This window comes from Camelus ferus, chromosome 2, assembly GCF_009834535.1.
Source record: "Camelus ferus isolate YT-003-E chromosome 2, BCGSAC_Cfer_1.0, whole genome shotgun sequence".
Classification (NCBI taxonomy): Eukaryota; Metazoa; Chordata; class Mammalia; order Artiodactyla; family Camelidae; genus Camelus; species Camelus ferus.
Window position 1 is genome coordinate 3,510,556 of NC_045697.1, and position 16,693 is coordinate 3,527,248.

The 16,693-nt window shown below is 54.9% G+C and overlaps 1 protein-coding gene and 1 long non-coding RNA gene across 10 annotated transcripts in view; one reads left to right on the plus strand and one right to left on the minus strand.

Moving 5' to 3' along the window:
- SORCS2 (sortilin related VPS10 domain containing receptor 2) overlaps nucleotides 1–16,693 on the minus strand; it is a 444,813-nt gene that overhangs the window by 250,162 nt on the left and 177,958 nt on the right. The gene's annotated exons all lie outside the window — the stretch shown is intronic.
- On the plus strand, nucleotides 2,257–7,238 carry LOC116667697. The gene is made up of 2 exons (XR_004324687.1): nucleotides 2,257–2,477; nucleotides 7,019–7,238. It is a non-coding gene; the product is annotated as an uncharacterized LOC116667697 (long non-coding RNA).

A 16,693-nucleotide genomic window follows, 5' to 3' on the forward strand; every position in this document is an offset into this window, starting at 1 on the left:
GTCACTGTGGTTCCAATGCTGGTGAGGGAGGGACGTGACAGACACTCAGCCCGGAAGTTTCACGATACGCTAATCTCCGAGACGGATGGGAAACTGAGGCACAGGCCACGGTGGAGGACTGCCCCACCATGGGGTTCAGGCCTCAAGCTTAAGCTTCAATTGCATTTAGGGTCTGGCTCTGATGCAAGGGCTGGGGTGACAAACAGCTGCCTTCGATCACTCAAGGACCCTCCAGGTCCTGAGCGCCTCTCGCATGAGGCCCTTCCCAAGAGGCCTCCACGCGGTGCTTCGTACCCCCGACACCAGTACCGAGGCCCGGAACAGCACCCTGGAGGCTCAGACCCTGCCAGAACCCACTTCAGGACAGCCAGGACCCTTCAGGCCCAGGCGCCCGTGTAGCGAGGCCATGCTGGCGGCCAGCAGGGTCCGTCATGCCAGACCAGAAACGGCCCCACTTCCCCCCTCCTGTCACCGTGGAGACCTGCCTGTTCCCGACAGCCCAGCTTCCATCGACTACGCCCCCCTCAGGAAGGCTGCCCTGGTCGCCCCGTTGCTCTGAAACCCCCACTGTTATTGGAGCCAGGCCTGATTGAACATGGTGCGCCACTTCTGGAACAGTCTGGGAGTCATGGGGACCTCACGGCAGAGCAGAGAGCGCACAGGTTGTGCAGAGGGATGTGTTTGAGCCCAGCTTCACCCACCACTCGCTGCTGTGTGACCTTGGGCAGGTTCCTTAACAATTCTGAGCCTCGTTTTCCCCGTGAGTATAACGTGGTGACACAGGCACCAGTCCCGTGGCGTCTGTCAGAGGATGAAGCGCAGTGCCAGGTGGGAGCTGGGCACACATGGCTGCAGAGGCTTGCGCTACCCCACGGAGCTGGTGACACCAAGGCCCCGCCCAGCCACCGTCTGCAAGTTCCCAAAGCTCAGAGGACCCTGGAACCCGCCCCAGGCAGGCCGCCCAGAGGGAGCCCTGAGGGTCTGCGTCCACCAGGCTGACCTGAGAGTCCGTGGGCCAGGTGTCCTGGCCGCTCTCACAAACCCCTCCCGCGGGGTTAAGTCGAAATGATGAGGTTGGCTGGGAGGCTCTGGGAGACGCGGGGGTGGGGGGGGCGGGAGAGGAGAGAGGGGGAGGGAGGGAGACACAGACACAGGGGAAGGCATCTTTCCTTCTCTGTGAGGCGTCACCTTCCCCCTGGAAAGCGGCACTTACGACACTCTGAAAGAAAATGCTTGGTAACCCACTCCTGGGGCCTCCCCCAGGTAAGCCGTGTGTGCGGGAAGGTTCTTTCCAGAGCTGCCCGTAAACCAGCTGGCAAGGCCTGCACGGCCCTCCCGGCTCTCCACTGGCCCGGGGCCACCAGGCAGCCCCAGGAGCCAGCCCGTGCTCACTGGGAATAGCAGGCTCGGCCTGGAGAGCTCTCCCCGAGATAAACTGGGCCCTGGCCCCCAGCTTCAGCCCCTCCACTGCCCTCTAGGTCCGCAGCCAAACACAGCGGCAGCAGGGAGTCACCTCCTGCAGAGGGGGAACGAGCTACGACATCTGAAAACTAGCCCGCTCTCCGCTCCTGGGCCCCCGGGGAAAGGACAGCGGCCACCCCACTGGCGGCCTGGGCTCTAGGCCTGCCTCTCCGGGAATGGACCACCCTCCTCTGTGCCTCAGTTTCCCTTCAGTAACTGGAAGAGGGCAGACTAGATGGGTTGGAGCACAAACACTCCAGGGCCCGAGGGCCGTGGACAATGCCGAAGCTAAGCCCCTCCCGGGGGGCAACCTGTGGTCCCGGGAGGATGCAGCCACTGCCACCCCTTCCTCTAACTCCTCCAGAGGTCAGCACCCCAGGCTGCCTGTGGGAGATCTCGAAATTCTTAGATGCTAGCGGCTCAACTGCCTTACTTTAAAGTCCTCTTCTGGCCAAACCAAACGTGCCTGTAGACGAGGCCTGGCCCGGAGGCCCGCACGTGACCTAGCAGGCAGGGAACTCGCCTGCTGGAATTTCGCACCTGGGCCTCCTGACAGCTCTCTGGTGCTCAGAAGTCCGGCCTGTTTCTTTCTGATTCCTCGCCCAGTCCTGGAAGGCACTGGAACCGGTTTGGTGTCAGGTTCCTGATCAGAGACGACTGTGTGTTTATGTGGGACAATGGGAGTAATGGCAGAGGAAGCAAAGTTTCACCTCCCAGATCCCCGAACCAGTTTCTCAGGTTGACGTTCCCAGGGGAGGGGCTGGATTACGACACCACGGGACAGCAGAAAGGGGGCGGGGCCTGCCAGCGCTGTCTTACTTAACCGTCTGGGGGATGGCACCGAGAAGCTAGTGTGTTGCCCAAGACCATGCAGCCAGTCCTGTGGGACTCCGCACGGTCGCTCTACAGCCATCGAGGGACAGGGATGGTGGCACCTGGCGAAAATGGAAACACAAGACGCTAGCATCGCTGTGCTGGTTGCCGGTGATTTTAGTTCAGCAGAACCTGAACCAAAGGTGAGGAGTGAAGAAAGCGGGGGGGGGGGGGGGGTCACAGGCAAGTGTGGAATCCCCTCCCCCAACTCTGCCCAAGGTTCCTCCTTCACCTGCACCCCAGCCCCCAGGCTCCTGGGCTCAAGGGGGCCAAGGTCAGGGACAGGGAGTCTGTTCTGCCCTCCTGCTGATCCCACACCCGCCAAGGGCCAGAGAGCGCCCCCACCAGCTGTCCCTGGAGATGCGCCTGCACCTCCAGGAGGTGGGGGGGCACAGGGGCTGTGTGGCCTGAGGTCCTTATGCCTCGACTTTGGTGCTGGCTGTGATAGGCCCTGGCTGGTGACCTTCCTGGGACAGGTGGGAGTTGACTTAAGGTTTGTGTGCATCCCTTAGGGATGACGAAGCAGTGGTCCCTCTGCTGCTGAGACCCTCCTTGGAAAAGCCATTACCCACAGGGCTATGGGCTGAGGAGCTGCTGGGAGCCAGTCCTGCTGGGGTGAGGAGGAGGGGACAGCCTCAAAGAGGGGCACTGGATGACTTCGGGCAAGCTTCTGGATCATTCTGGGCCCCTGATTCCCCACGAGTTCAGAGAGCTGTGCAGACCCGGATTCTACAGCCAAGGCCGGCTTGGCATCCACACTGGGCAACAAAGGCAGTGAAGCCAAGAGGCAGAGAGACATCACAGGTCACCTGGTGCTCAGGCCAGGGCCTCCTAGGCCACAGACAGAGCTCCCCAATCCTTTCTGTCCTCAGGGCTCTTGCTGTCCAAGGGTTTCCTGAAGAGGGGTGCAGTTATTATCCCATTGTTCAGAAGAGGCACCAGAGGCCAGGTCCAGCACTGCAGCCCCCACCAACCTCCTCACACATGGCCAGGAGAAACTTGAGGTGCCAGGGTTACTGGCTGGGGGCCGGGGAGGGACAAGGTTCCCAGGAAAAGCCAGCAACATCCCATCTGCCCGTCTGGACCTGAAGCATCCTCCCTGTGAAGGAGGGATACACTCCTAGAAGGCTGGACGGCTCCAGAAACTCCCTAGACAACAGTGTACCGGTGCCAGTTCCACCCAGCTCTCACCAGCTGGACCAGCTCAGCCAGCTCACATCAGCTAGCCAGAGCTGAGGGTGCACGTCTCCTCGCAAGGCTGTGTTCAGCGACTTCCTGCTAGAAGCTTGAAATCAGCCATGGTGGGAGAATTTATACCATGGACGTTGGCAAGCACTTCAAATTAGGTGTTTTTTGGTTGGTTGTTTTTTGGGTTTTTTTTCTTTCTCCTGGAGTGCCGGTTGTTATGCATTTAGCCCTGTTTCCAAGGCTCCTGAATTCAAGAAGCTAAAGGCAGCCCCATGCCCTGGAGATATCTGCCAGTCCTCTCTGCCCTCCCAACTACTGACTCTGCCAGACGCTGGGTAAGGGTGGGCACTGGTCCTGGACAGACCTGTTCTCTATCCACCAAAGGAGCTCACAGACCAGCCACACAGAATGTCTTTCAACCCCATGGGTGGACCTACTGTGCACCCAGCACTGTTCTAGGCACTTGTGAACCACACAAGCAAGGTTGCTGCCCCCTGCAGACTGCTGCCTAACAGGGCAGACAGACAAGCCATTACTGAACAAATAACACCAACGTTCAGAAACGGAAATTTCATTAAAATAATACCATCACAAATAATGCACTGAAACCCTGAGAGAGTGTGAGAAATGCAACTCAGAGAAAAGAGCATGGAGCAATAGCACCGAGCAGAAGGAGCTACTTAAGACGGGGCTGGTGGCTCCGAGGACGTGGCGCTGAGCTGACACCTGACTAATGGGGGCCTGCTATGTCCAGGGAAGGATTTCCAGGAGACGGACGATGGGGCACGCAAAGGCTGGGAAGCGGGTGGGAGGGGCAGAGAAGGTGGGCATAGCCATGGGAGAAGCGACCTGAGAGGTGAGAGGCATTCCCTGGGGATCCCCGTGGGTGCAGGACGTCCACGTGGGATGGAGAGCCATGGGCCAGTCATAAGAGGGGCAGTGATGGGTCCGCTTTGCTCTCTGACAGTTCACTTTGGTGGCTGGGTGGACCCTAAGCGGGCAAGGGAAGAAGCAGGGAGACTAGAGTGACGGCTGATGCAGGTGTCCTGGTGGGAGATGGTGGTGCGGGAGGTGCTGTGGGGATGGAGGGGCAGGGGTTCGGGTTAGGGGCATATCCTGGAGGAGGAACCATCAGGGCTTGCTGATGAGCAAGAGATTAAGGAGGCTTGAGAGTCTGAGAAATGGTGTGCAGTGGTCCCAATCCTGATACATCCTAGTCCTAACAGCCAGCGGGCCAGGAGCACAGTTGGGGGCTTTTGGGGCCACCCCAATTCTCCCTCCACCTGGCTCTGCCCTGCACTACAAGGGGCCTCATGCACGTCTGTGGACTCCAGCCAGAGTGTCCCCTCCACATCCCCTGGCAGCCATGCTGGCCTCAAGTGCAGTCCCCCTGCCAGGAGGGCCAGGGAAGGGGCCTGCCCAGGCTGCAGGATGGGCCGGGGCATCCACACCTTAGAAGGGGCTGCAGCCGCTGGGAGAAGCACATCCCCTTGGCCCTTGGGCCCCTTGTCCCCAGGGAGGGCATGGCCTGAGGAGGCCAGAGCAGGACGCTCTGAAATGAAGGGGACCCAGGCTGCCAGGTCTGGGAGGGTCGGCTAGAGGTGGCACAGTTCACGGAGATGAGGAGGTGTGGCGCCTGGAGCTGGTCGGGGCGCTGAAGTCAGGCTCAGGCTTGCTGAACAGAGATCGCGTGTCCGATCAATCTGCACGACTCGGTGGGCTGTCTCCAAAACGAGGGCACAGGCAGGAAAAGTGATGGAAGGCGGCATCAGCCGGGTTAGAATCTACCCACTTGGTCCTTCCTTTCACACGTAGGGGGCCGGGAGTGAGCGGTCAAGGTGGCTCCAAGGGGCAACGAGGCTCGGGCCCACCCCTCCACTGCCAGGCCCTCTCCTGTGAGCGTGGCCCTCTGGATGTCCTTCTCAGAGCAGCAGGGGCCTCTGGACATGACCTCACCTTCACAAAGACCCAGGGGACCAGAGGAGGCCAAAGCACAGACAGGGAGGGCAGGGAGGCCTCAGCGGTCATCCCGGGGAGAGGCGATGGTGGCACGGACTAGGGTGGGCACCAGAGACGGGGACAGAGCCTCTGGATCCCTGAAGAGCCGGGACTGTGGCATAGTCACCCCTTTGTCCCCAGTGACCAGTGGAGAGAGACACTGGAGACCACATTCACTGCACAAAGAGACTCAGGCCTGATTCAGTGACATCCCCCTGCACTGCCTTCACCAAGGGCAACAAGGAGGCTTAAAGAAGGATGATGATGACATAGCGGCCAGTGTTTCCTGACGCTGCCTATGAGCCAGGCTCTGAGCTTCATATCTTCCCTCCATTACCTCATTGGACCTGTTTTACAGATGGTGTGACCTGGGCTCAGAGAGGGGAAGTGACTTTCCCAAGGCCACAAAGCTAACAAGACAGAGCCAGGAGGCACTCATCTCAGGCCTGGAAACCTGGGCTCTTATCACTGCCCGGGCCGTCTCCAGGTCAGAGGAAGCAGCAGAGGAGCTGAGAGGACAGGGCACCTCTTGGGAAAGAGATGGGCATTCCTTTTGCGACAGAGTGGCACAGGGTGGGGGGCTGCTCCCTCTGACGCAACCCAGAGCCCAGCCCCGCCGTGCACCTGCCACCAACAGCCCACATGGGGACCCAGGCAGATTTTAGCTTCCAGTACCGTGTGCGCCAAGGGAGAAGCAAAGCAGGCAGAGTCCCCCATCTCGAGGGAACTGGGAAACAGCTCCATGTCGAAGGAGGAAGCAAAATCTAGCAGGACTGAGGGCAAACATCTGCAGGCTGCCCACCTCTCCCACGGTGGGCGTGCAGCTCGGGGGCCAGCCACGGACCCACTTGAGCTCGACTGGTGTCGTGCATGCCACGTGGGCTCCAGCTGATGGGGTATGCCGGAAGGGGTCTCAGAAGAGGCCCCAGGATCACATTACTCCTGAATCCCACCAAAGCCCCCTGAGGGCTGCTCAGCACTGTGATCTCAGAGGACACTGTTTCCCAAGCACTGGGGCCCTGCCACCTCCTCCTCAACGTGGCTCACACATCCCTCCTGATACCCACTGCCCAGTGTCTGAGACCACTCTGTCCCCGTGAGGGATCTCCACCATAGCAATTCCCCCCTGGATGGAACCCCAGCTCCTAGTTCTGCCCTCTGGACCCCACAGCCCTGCCTACTTCCTGGTCCCCAGGACGGCACTTGGTGGTCTGGAACAGCCACCATGCCCTCCCTAAACCTTGTCTTCTCCAGACCAAGCCCCACCACCCCCATTGCCAAAAAAAAAGCCACAGTTAGCCCCCTCCCTGTATGCCTGCCCCTTTGCAATAGTCCTCTCAAGACCATTCAAGGGGTGGAACTATTTCCCGAACTCTTGAACAGAAGCTGGTCTTGTACCTGCTTTGGTCAGTACGATGTACAGAAGTGATGCTATGTGGGTTTCAAGCCCAATCCTGTAGCTCTGTTTATTTCCATTCTTTCTCAAACCTCTATCCAGCTGCCATGTGTACAAGCCAGGGCCAGCCTTCTGTGGAATCGAGGGACAAGGGGCCCAGGAGCCCCTCTGCCCTAGCAGAAGAGATGCCTAGAGGGCCGGCTGCTGACCACAGACACACGAGGGAGCCTGGCTGAAGACAGAAGCCCCACCCAAGCTACACCCAAGTCACACTGTCCAACCGCAGAAGCATAAGCTAAATGAATGGTTGTTGTTTTAAGTCCCTATGTTTCAGGGCCATTTGTTTTATAGCAAAAGCTAACCGATACATCACCATCCCTATTCCTTCAATGGTTTGCCCTGCAGAGGGTACTACTCTCAGCTCCCCAGATTTCTGCGCTAGACTTCCTTGAGACATGACGTCAGTTTTAGAAGGTCCCCCATAGAGTGGAGACGATGGCCTCTGCTGGCCTCTCTTGAAGTGCCACCTAGAGCACAGTGCCCCACCCACCCTGTTTCTCAAAGTCTCCCCAGTCTCCCCATTCCAGGACTTTTCATGGGTCATCTGAAATCCTCCACCTGGCTGTTCACACACTTGAGTTCACCCTGAAGCCTCAATCAGATGCCGCTTCCTCCATGAAGCCAGTCTAACCCCTCATCTGTGTCACTGCCCTCCTCTGTCTCTGTGCCCCTGCACACTTCCTCCGTGAGGAACAGCATCTCCTGGTCACCTGGCCACCTCCCCCTAGAACAGAAGCCCAGTGAGGGCAGAGGGCGTGTCTCCTTCAACTCTGAGTGCTCAGAGTCTAGGAGAGCCCCTGGAGGGGTAAGCGCTCAGAAAAACTGGCCGAGGGAGCGATGTGGAGAAGGGTGGGGGTATCACTGTCTTAGGTTGGTAAGGGCTTCTGGCTAATGGTACCTGTAGGTGCTTCAGAATCAGGTCTGATTACATGAGACCAGTCTGGAAACAGAACATTGTGTGGGATCCTTCCAACCTCCCACTGGCTTATTCCTGCATGTGCCTGTGCTGTCAACTACAGATGTGCCAGCTCCAAAGCCCCTTGATGGGCCGTTCCCCGAAGTCCTTCCCCACGTGCCCGGGACCCTCTGCGGGCCCCTCCTACCCGAGGCTGGAGGGCCGTCCCACGCTCACTCCATTGACTTGAGCACGTGAATCACAGGGGGCAGATTTCAGGAGACACAGTGAATGCCCAGGTCGTGCCCAGGAAAAGCAGGCTCCCCGCAAAGTAACACCACCCCTCTCGGCAGAGCTGGCGAGGAAACAGATCCATCTTGCAGGTGGGCAAACAGGTTTAGAAACAGCGAGTGCTTGCCTAAGGCCAATCAGAAACGGCAGAGCTGGGACATCAGAATTAGGGTGCCCATGATTCTCCCCAGTACAACAACCATTAGTTTTCACCTCAAACAAAATAACATGCATCGCATTACAGAAACAGCTCTGCATCCTGGACCCTGGGCGAGGGAAGTTTTACCTGGAGGATCCCACACTCAAACGCAGCAGCGCCCTCTGGTAGACGAGGAAACCAGGGCTCGGGGGAGGGGCTGGCTGTTCCCAGCATCACCGGCTAACCAAGGGCAGACCTGGAGAAGTCCCTTGATGCCACTCGGCCGCCAGCACGTTCCCCGGATGCCGCTCGCCCTGTCAACAGATTTATGGCTCCATCCTTCAAAGCACACTCAAGCGGGGTTTATTACATAATAGAAAACAAAGGTAGTTTTTTTCCTATGTTTCCCACTCAGGGAGTTTTATCAAAATGCAATAAAGCTCCAGGACAGAGTGTGACTTTAATGCACAGGGCAGGACATCTAGCTCAGTTCTTCCTCAGACTCGGGGGCAGGAGGGAGGCTGGGGGGGGATGCAAATGGGGGGAAAGAATGCACATCATTCTGGGTCCCACCCACCCCAGACTCAGCCCCTCCCAGCAGCCAGGAGGAAGGGGACTTGCACTCAGCTGGGTCCTGGAGGGCAAGAGGAATCAGGCTTTGTGGCCCAGGCACCTTGTGGAATAGCGCCTGCCCCTCTCCGTGGGTGTGCTAAACCACTCACCCACGCCTCCCTACACCCAGCCGGCTCGCTGTCCCCTCCCAACGCCACGGCCGCATGCTTGCTCTAATCCGCAAGCCCATGCGGAGTGCCCCCTGTAGGACAGCGTTCAACGCCCTTGGACTGGCCCCAAGGTGTCCTTGGTCCAACCCCTCACCGGCATGTTTTCCCACCATCCTCTGCCCACCTCCCATTTTAGCCACTCCAGATTTCTTAGGATTCCTCCCATGCCAGGCTGGTTCATGCCTCCGTGTTTTTGCACCTCATGCTTCCTCTGACTGGAATGTCTTTCCCTTGCCTGGCAACCTGGAAAACTTCTGTTCATCCTTCAAAGCCCAGTTCAGCCATCACCTCCTCTGAAACGTCCAATTACCTTTTCCTAAATAGATGTTGGTCCTTCCTTCAGTCCCTTCCTCTCTGACAAGGTTGGTCTCATTCGTGGCCAATCCTAAGGCCAGACAAAGTGCCTGGGAAGAAGAAGATGCTCAAGAAATGTTTACAGGATTGGATTCTCTGAAAACCTGTCTAATCATCTGGTGTTTAATCTGGGTGCCTCGGCCAGGCCTTCAACTGACCGGAGACAGAGACAACCTAAGAGCCATCACCTCGGAAGCCTTCACGCCATGTGCAGTCAGCAGCATGATGAACCCAGAGCCGTCCACATCCTAAAGCCCAGAGCCTGTGCAGGTGTTACAGGCAGAAGGGACACTGCGGGTGTGGCTAAGTTAAAACCTTTGGGATCAGGGAGGTGGGGAGGGATAAACTGTGAGTTCAAGATATGCAAATATCAACTAGTATATGTAAAATAGATAAACAGCAAGTTTCTTCTGGTAGCCCAGGGAACTATATTCAATAGCTTGTAGTAACCTATCATGAAAAAGAATGTGTGTGTATGTGGATGACTGAAACATGATGCTGCACACCAGAAATGGACACACTGTAAACTGACTGTACTTCAATGAAAAAATTAAATTAAATTAGAAATTTAAAAAAAAAAGAACTTTGAGGTGGAAAGATTATTTTGGATTATCCAAATGAACCTAATCAAATCACATGGGTCCTTAAAAGGGAGCACCTTTCCAGACTATGGTTAGAGAGAGCGATGGGAAACGATAGAGGGGTCAGAGGGAGGCAACACTGGTGCCTTCGGAGACAGCGGAAAGGAGCCGAGGGCTGCAGGCAGCTGGAACAGGCGAGGAAAAGAGCGTCCCCTAACGTCTCAGGAAAGGAATCAGCCCTGCTGACACCTTCATTTCAACCAGTGGGACGCATATCAGCCTTCTCCCCTCCAAAACTGTATGATAAGTTTGTGTTATTTTAAGCCCAGGGTTTGTGGTGATTTGTTACAACAGCATGAGAAAACCACTGCACACTGCGTACCAGCCCGGCTGTTTCCCCTGGGCCCTCCCAATCCCTGGGCCCTGCACGGCCTCTGCACCACCACCCCCTTGCACACACTGTCTAGATGGCCTTCCTCTGCTTCGCCTGCCCTTCTCTACCTAGTGAACTCCTATTCATCCTTCAGAACCCATTTCCCAAGTCCCTCTTCTGGGACCCCGTCCTAGCGTGCCCTGGGGTAGGCCTGGGCACCACATCCCCTGAGGCTCAGCCGTGCCTCCTGAAAGAGTAGGACACTAACTAACAAAATGGTTTCCCTGATGCTAATGCTGTTTGTTGATCCATTCTGACCTAAAATTCTCGCAATTCGTTTTTCTCTTTTCTCTGACAAACCCCCACCTCTGCTTCACTTGCTCAACTGCTTTTGTGCTAAATAGCCGCCAACCTTTCCACTACCCTCTCCACTCCCTACACATTCCTTACCCAAAGCAGCTTCTCCTTTAACCCAGAAGCTGTGCTCCAGAAAGGTGGTCACAGGCTGATGGCCTCAGAAGACTGGACAGACCCTCTGGAGTGTCTCGGTGACACCAGGTAGATTCATCAAGATTAAGAAGAATACACCCCTGGGACAATGCCCTGATTGTTGCCACCTTTCTGTTCCATCCAGTTTTTCTGTAAAACCTCGGGACACGAAACCCAAGATGGATTCGCAGTCTCTGAGGCGTCAGCCTGCTCTCAGTCCCCTTTGCAAGCAAAGCAATAAACCTGTTCTTTTCTAATTCTCCCAAAACTCTGCCTCCGAGTCTCAGTCTGGCCATCGGGGCACAGAGGCTGGTGGCGCGGCAGCACTCCCAGCACACATACCGTCAGGCACCACCTTGGATTCTCTGCTCTCCCACCGGTTGGCCAGATCCTGGCTGGCAAGTGCCTGTGCTCTGTGGATTCTGAATCTTTGGTGCCAAAGCAATACCTGAGACATTGCAGGGCCTCAGGAAGCAACTGGTAAGTGAGCAGGGCTTGGGCGGTCAGGGTCAGACCTCCATCCATTCATGGGATTTGTGCTACAGCAGGCAGACCCTCACAGCTCGCACCAGGGAAGGGGGCACATCTCCTCAAGACGGTTGCCTTACTTCCTCTTGCCTGAATGGCTCTTTAACCTCTCCGCCCCTCAGTGCCCTCAATAACAGCCTCAGAGGCAACCCCTCCACACACTCAAATGCACGCGGGAGTCCCCATACCTTGTAATTCAATTTGCAGGAAAGAAAGTCCACGCTTAAAATCCATCCTAGGAAAATATTCAGAAACATGGACAGACGCACGTACAAGGCCAAACCCACAGCTCTCTTTCCATCTTCATTTTAGTGAAAAATCGAAATGACGCAGATGTCTAAAAATGAGGATTTGGTTAAATAAATAATACCTCCTTCTGCTGGATATATTAGACAGCCACTGAAAATAGTGGTTTTGAAAATATGTAGGCGTGTAAGCAGATGTTGAATACATACTATAAAGCTGGGATTCAAAATTTATAAAACACGTATATGTTTGCATCTTAAAAAGACTAGTGAGAACATCCGTCTCAAACATCCGCATTTGTAATCGCATGAGGTGGGTTAGCACAGGGCATTGCTTTATGTGCCGTTTATTTTATAGTTTCTAAAACTTTTATGAAGATCATGTAATCTTTAAAAATAAGGTTTGTTTTTGTTTTTTAGGGAGAATTTTCTGGAGAGGGATTTAGTAACACTCTTGTCCAGAAGACCTTTTAAAAGGTTTAATGACATTATGTAGCGTCCTCTTTTGAGAAAACGTGAGGCCGTTACCGCTGCATTCATGAGCGGTGCCTTGTGGATTTCAGTTCAGCTCAGTAAATCCCCGGGCTCATGTCTGTCGCCAGGTACAGAGATCACAGGAAACCCAGATCCCAAGAAGAGATAAGGAGGGAGGGGCCTGGGGGAGAGGGGCTGGGAGAGCCCGGAGGAGGAACCCGACCCAGCCAGGGTGGGGGTGGGGTCCTGAAGGGCTCCGGGGGAGGGGGCACCGAGGGATGGGGGACAGGAGAAGTAGGAGGGCGCTTCAGGAGGCTGCTGCTGAGGCCTGGGGTGGGGATTGTGCAGAGGCTTGTGGGGAGGGCCCTGCCAGATGGATGGAGTTGGGGGGGTACACTATAGGAGGACCCACAAGATAGATGGTTCTTGGCTCCACGGAAGCCCAAGAAGCAGATCATCCCCTAAAAATTCGCAGGCTGCCCCTCCCCACTGAGCATCTGTCTCCCACTTCTCAAAAAAGCATCTGAGATGACGGTAAGGATTGGGAGGCCTGGCTGTGGGCTCCGAACATACAGGGTCGCCTGCATGGGCTGGGTTGTCATCACTGCTGCAAGAGAAATCAGATGCCCCTGCCAACCAACAGAAAGCTAAATTCAGAACCAACACGCTGCTCCGGGCCATCCCGAAGAAACCGGGAACGCATGTGCTTTCTGCCCTTGCCTGCTTTTTCCCTAAGAACTCTTCTAGAGCTCAGGGATGGCCTTTCCAGCCTGCAGGAATGGGGGCAGGGGAGCACGATGCAGGGGAGGGGGGAGGAAACCACAGACGGCACACAGCCCGTGGGTGAGCCCAGCAGGGAAGTGGCTCCCTGGAGGTGGGTACCACACGGGAACTGGGACTCAGGCCTTCCTGGGATGGAGACGGCAGATGTTCCCATCACCTTCCAAGGCCAGCGGTCGGGTTACAGAAGGGTTCTGGATACGAGCTACACGTGGACCTGGCAGAGCTTGGCGGAGGGATGCTGGGGAGGGCGAGGAGGAGCACACAAAGATGCCACTGTGGCCAGAGCAACACGGAAGGCACTGTGTAGGGAGTGCTGCCCTGGAGGAGCAGGGAGACTGTGGCACCCAAGGACCAGGGCGGACTCCTCTTCCAGGAAGTCTTCCCCGATTATCACGTCCTGTGCTCGTGCAGAGTAGGGCTGCCCAAGGCTTCCCCAGTTCTCTCGGCCCCGTCACAGTGCAGACCACGTGCCATCACATGGGCTGTTTGCTTATCTGTACTCCCTAGGAAACTGTGGGTCTTGGGGGTCATTGTAGCTCACTCAAACACAGAGCCTGGATGGAAGGATGAGGTGGCTGGATGACGCACGGATGGGCAGACAAGGGAAGGATGGACCAATGGATAGATGAGAGTGATGGAGAGAGGGAAGGAAGGGGGCAGGGAAGAGAGGAGAGGAGGGAAAGTCAGCCAGAGAACACAGTTCTAGTGACCAGAAGGGGCCCTTGGACTGGGACAGAGGAAGCCAGGCCCTGAGCAAGGCCAGGTACAGGAGTCAGGATGGAGAAAGAAGAGGCTTGGAGGCTGGAGACCCTGAGAGATTTCCTCAGACTTCCTGTGACCTCTCAGCCACCTTGGATCTGTCCTAGAGCATGTCCAGGCACCTCGAGGCCTCAGGAGCTTGACCTCATCAAACTGTTGATTCAAATTGAATTATTTATTGAATCGACTCAAATCCTGAAAGCTTTTAAGTCAGCGCCTCTCTCGATCCCTATCTGCTCTGAGTCTTGTTTAAACCAAACTCAGATCTCCATGGTGACGTTCAAGCAAACACAGAGAGAGACTGGCCCAGGGCGGGGGGACGTAGCTGGTGGAAAGCCAGACGGACGGGCAGGGCAAGATGCTACGGACAGAGGAGGCCCTTGGACACCTCCTAAGTGCCTAGTGTTGTACACGCGAGATCGTTGTCATCTTCACAGCCACTGCGAGGTCTGTGCCATCAGCTTCATCACACAGACGAGGCCCAGAGAGGCCACAAAAGAGGCAGGCCCAGAGTCAGAATGGAAACCAGCCTGTCTGGGGGCACCGACCACGCAGCCACCTGGCCGACGGGGAAGCCCAGCCCCTGCGATCAGCCTCCAGTGAAGCCCATCACAGTCTAAGGCTTTCTCTCTAAAATAATCCCCACTCTTCTGGACCACAAAGGGCAAAGCGTGTCATCACTTGATCCCTGCAGGCACTCCATACCGTCCACCTGTAAGGATGCTACCAGCACAACGGCTCTTTGTGTTCAGGATGTTCGGGGCCAGGCTGAGATGCCCAGGACTGCCCACGGGCTTTGAAATGCTTGGCTCACCCACCGCTCGGCTCTGCCCTCCACCCTCTCAGGACAGTCCCACAGGGCAATGTCCCCACCCCCGCAGAGACGAACCTGGCTGCCTCTTTAGGTATTAAAGGTCAAGAGGTCGTCATGTGGCTGTGGTCTGGCGGCTCAAATTCCCTAGACTCCGCATTCGCAACACATAACCCTAAAATTCTGTATCTCAAAAAATGGAGAGAGGCATATACCCTAGGAACATAGAATCCACCCGGGTTTGAAATGGAACAGTATAATGACACAGTAACATTACAGGTGAACAGAAGTGGTCTGAAGATCTCAAAGGCCAGTTCTGCTGGGATATAAAACTCATGAAACAGAGTTTCCCAAAGCTTGTTCCATGGAAAATCAATCCCAGGAAATGCTCAGGGGGACAAAAATAAAATAATACTTCAATATTAAAGTGTATACATAAAACAAAATTTAAACAAGCAAAACTGAACAAATAAAAATTTAATTAAAATTGTATATCAGAGAAATGCAAATCAAAACTACAATGTGGTGTTCACCTCTCACCTGTCAGAATGGCCATCCCTAAAAAGCCTACAGAAGATAAATGCTGGAGAGGGTGTGGAGGAAAAGGAGCCCTCCTGCACTGTTGGTGGGAATATAAACTGGTGCAGCCACTATGGAGTTAGTATGGAGGTTCTTTAAAGCACTAGAAACAGACTTGCCATATGATCCAGCAATCCCACTCCTGGGCATGTATCTGGAGAAAACTCTAATTCAAAAAGATACATGCACCCCAGTGTTCACAGCAGCACTATTTACAATAGCAAGGACATGGAAGCCACCTAAATGTCCACTGACAGATGACTGGATAAAGAAGTTGTGGTCTATATACATATGATGGAATACTACTCAGCCATAAAAAAGAATGAAATAATGACATTTTCAGAAACATGGATGGACCTAGAGATTATCCTATTAAGTGAAGTCAGTCAGACAGCGAAAGACATATGTCATATGATATCACTTACATGTGGAATCTAAATACAAAAGATACAAATGAGCTTATTTACAAACCGGAAATAGAATCACAAACATAGAAAACAACCTATGGTTACCAAAGGGGAAAGGGGTGGGGGGGAGGGTAAATTAGGAGTTTGGGATTACACACTACTACATATAAAATAGATAAACAACAAGTTCCTACTCTATAGCCCAGGGAACTATATTCAATATCTTATAATAACCTATAATGGAAAAGAATCTAAAAAAGAAAATATATATATGTATGTATAACTGAATCATTTTGTTGTGCACCTGAAGCTAGCACAACACTGTAAATCAAATATACCTCAATAAAAAAATTTTAAGTTAATTAAAATCTTAAATAAAACACAATTTCAATACAATAAAGTAGAAATGAAAGCCCATGGAATCAGATGGGATGCAGAGACGCAGTGCAGCCTTGGTCCTTGAGGGGTGTGAAACTTACCTTCGTGTAGAAAGCACACATCATGCACAGACCAGGAATACAGTCACGCGCGGGGGAGCGCTTAGGAGAACAGCTAGGAAGGCTCCTCGCAGGAGGGGAGGGGGTGATCGTGGGAAAGCAAGGGTGCCAGTTTCCAAACTAAAAGGCTGGCCTCCTGGAGGCCCCTCAGTTCCTGTCTGAGATTCCCCTGGCACCTGGCAGACAGCCCTGGACCATGAGAACCTACTGGCATCCTCCTGCAAGATGGGGTGTGGGAGCACAGGGGGACACTTACAGATCATTCTGTTCTAATTTTCATTATTTCCAACACTGCTTATCCTTATCTTAAAATCGTAACAGCTCTACTGTGGAGTGGATACAAACCGCACCTAAGGCCCCTAGATGCTCCACGAGCACCCATGTTCTGTGTGCTTGCCCTGTAGCTTCTGGCTCTGCCCACTGAACTTCCCCTGCCCGGGCTTGGACAGGGGGTTGGGGTGCATGGGTGGCATCCACGGGGGCCTCCAGGGCGAGGAAGCAGGACCAGATGTGGCTCTGTGTGTGTATCAAGTCCCCACGGCCTTGCAAGGAGAGGGGCTTGGAGGTGGGGGGGCAGCGGCCGTGGGGTGAGCTGGGAAGCACTGCTGGGACCCCCTGAGGATGGAGAGGCAGAAGGGGAGCAAGGCTGAGGGGACAGAGAGAGGGGGACAGATGTGAGAGCCGTCCTGGACATTGGATCCAGGTGGTGATGGACAGTGTTCTGATCTGA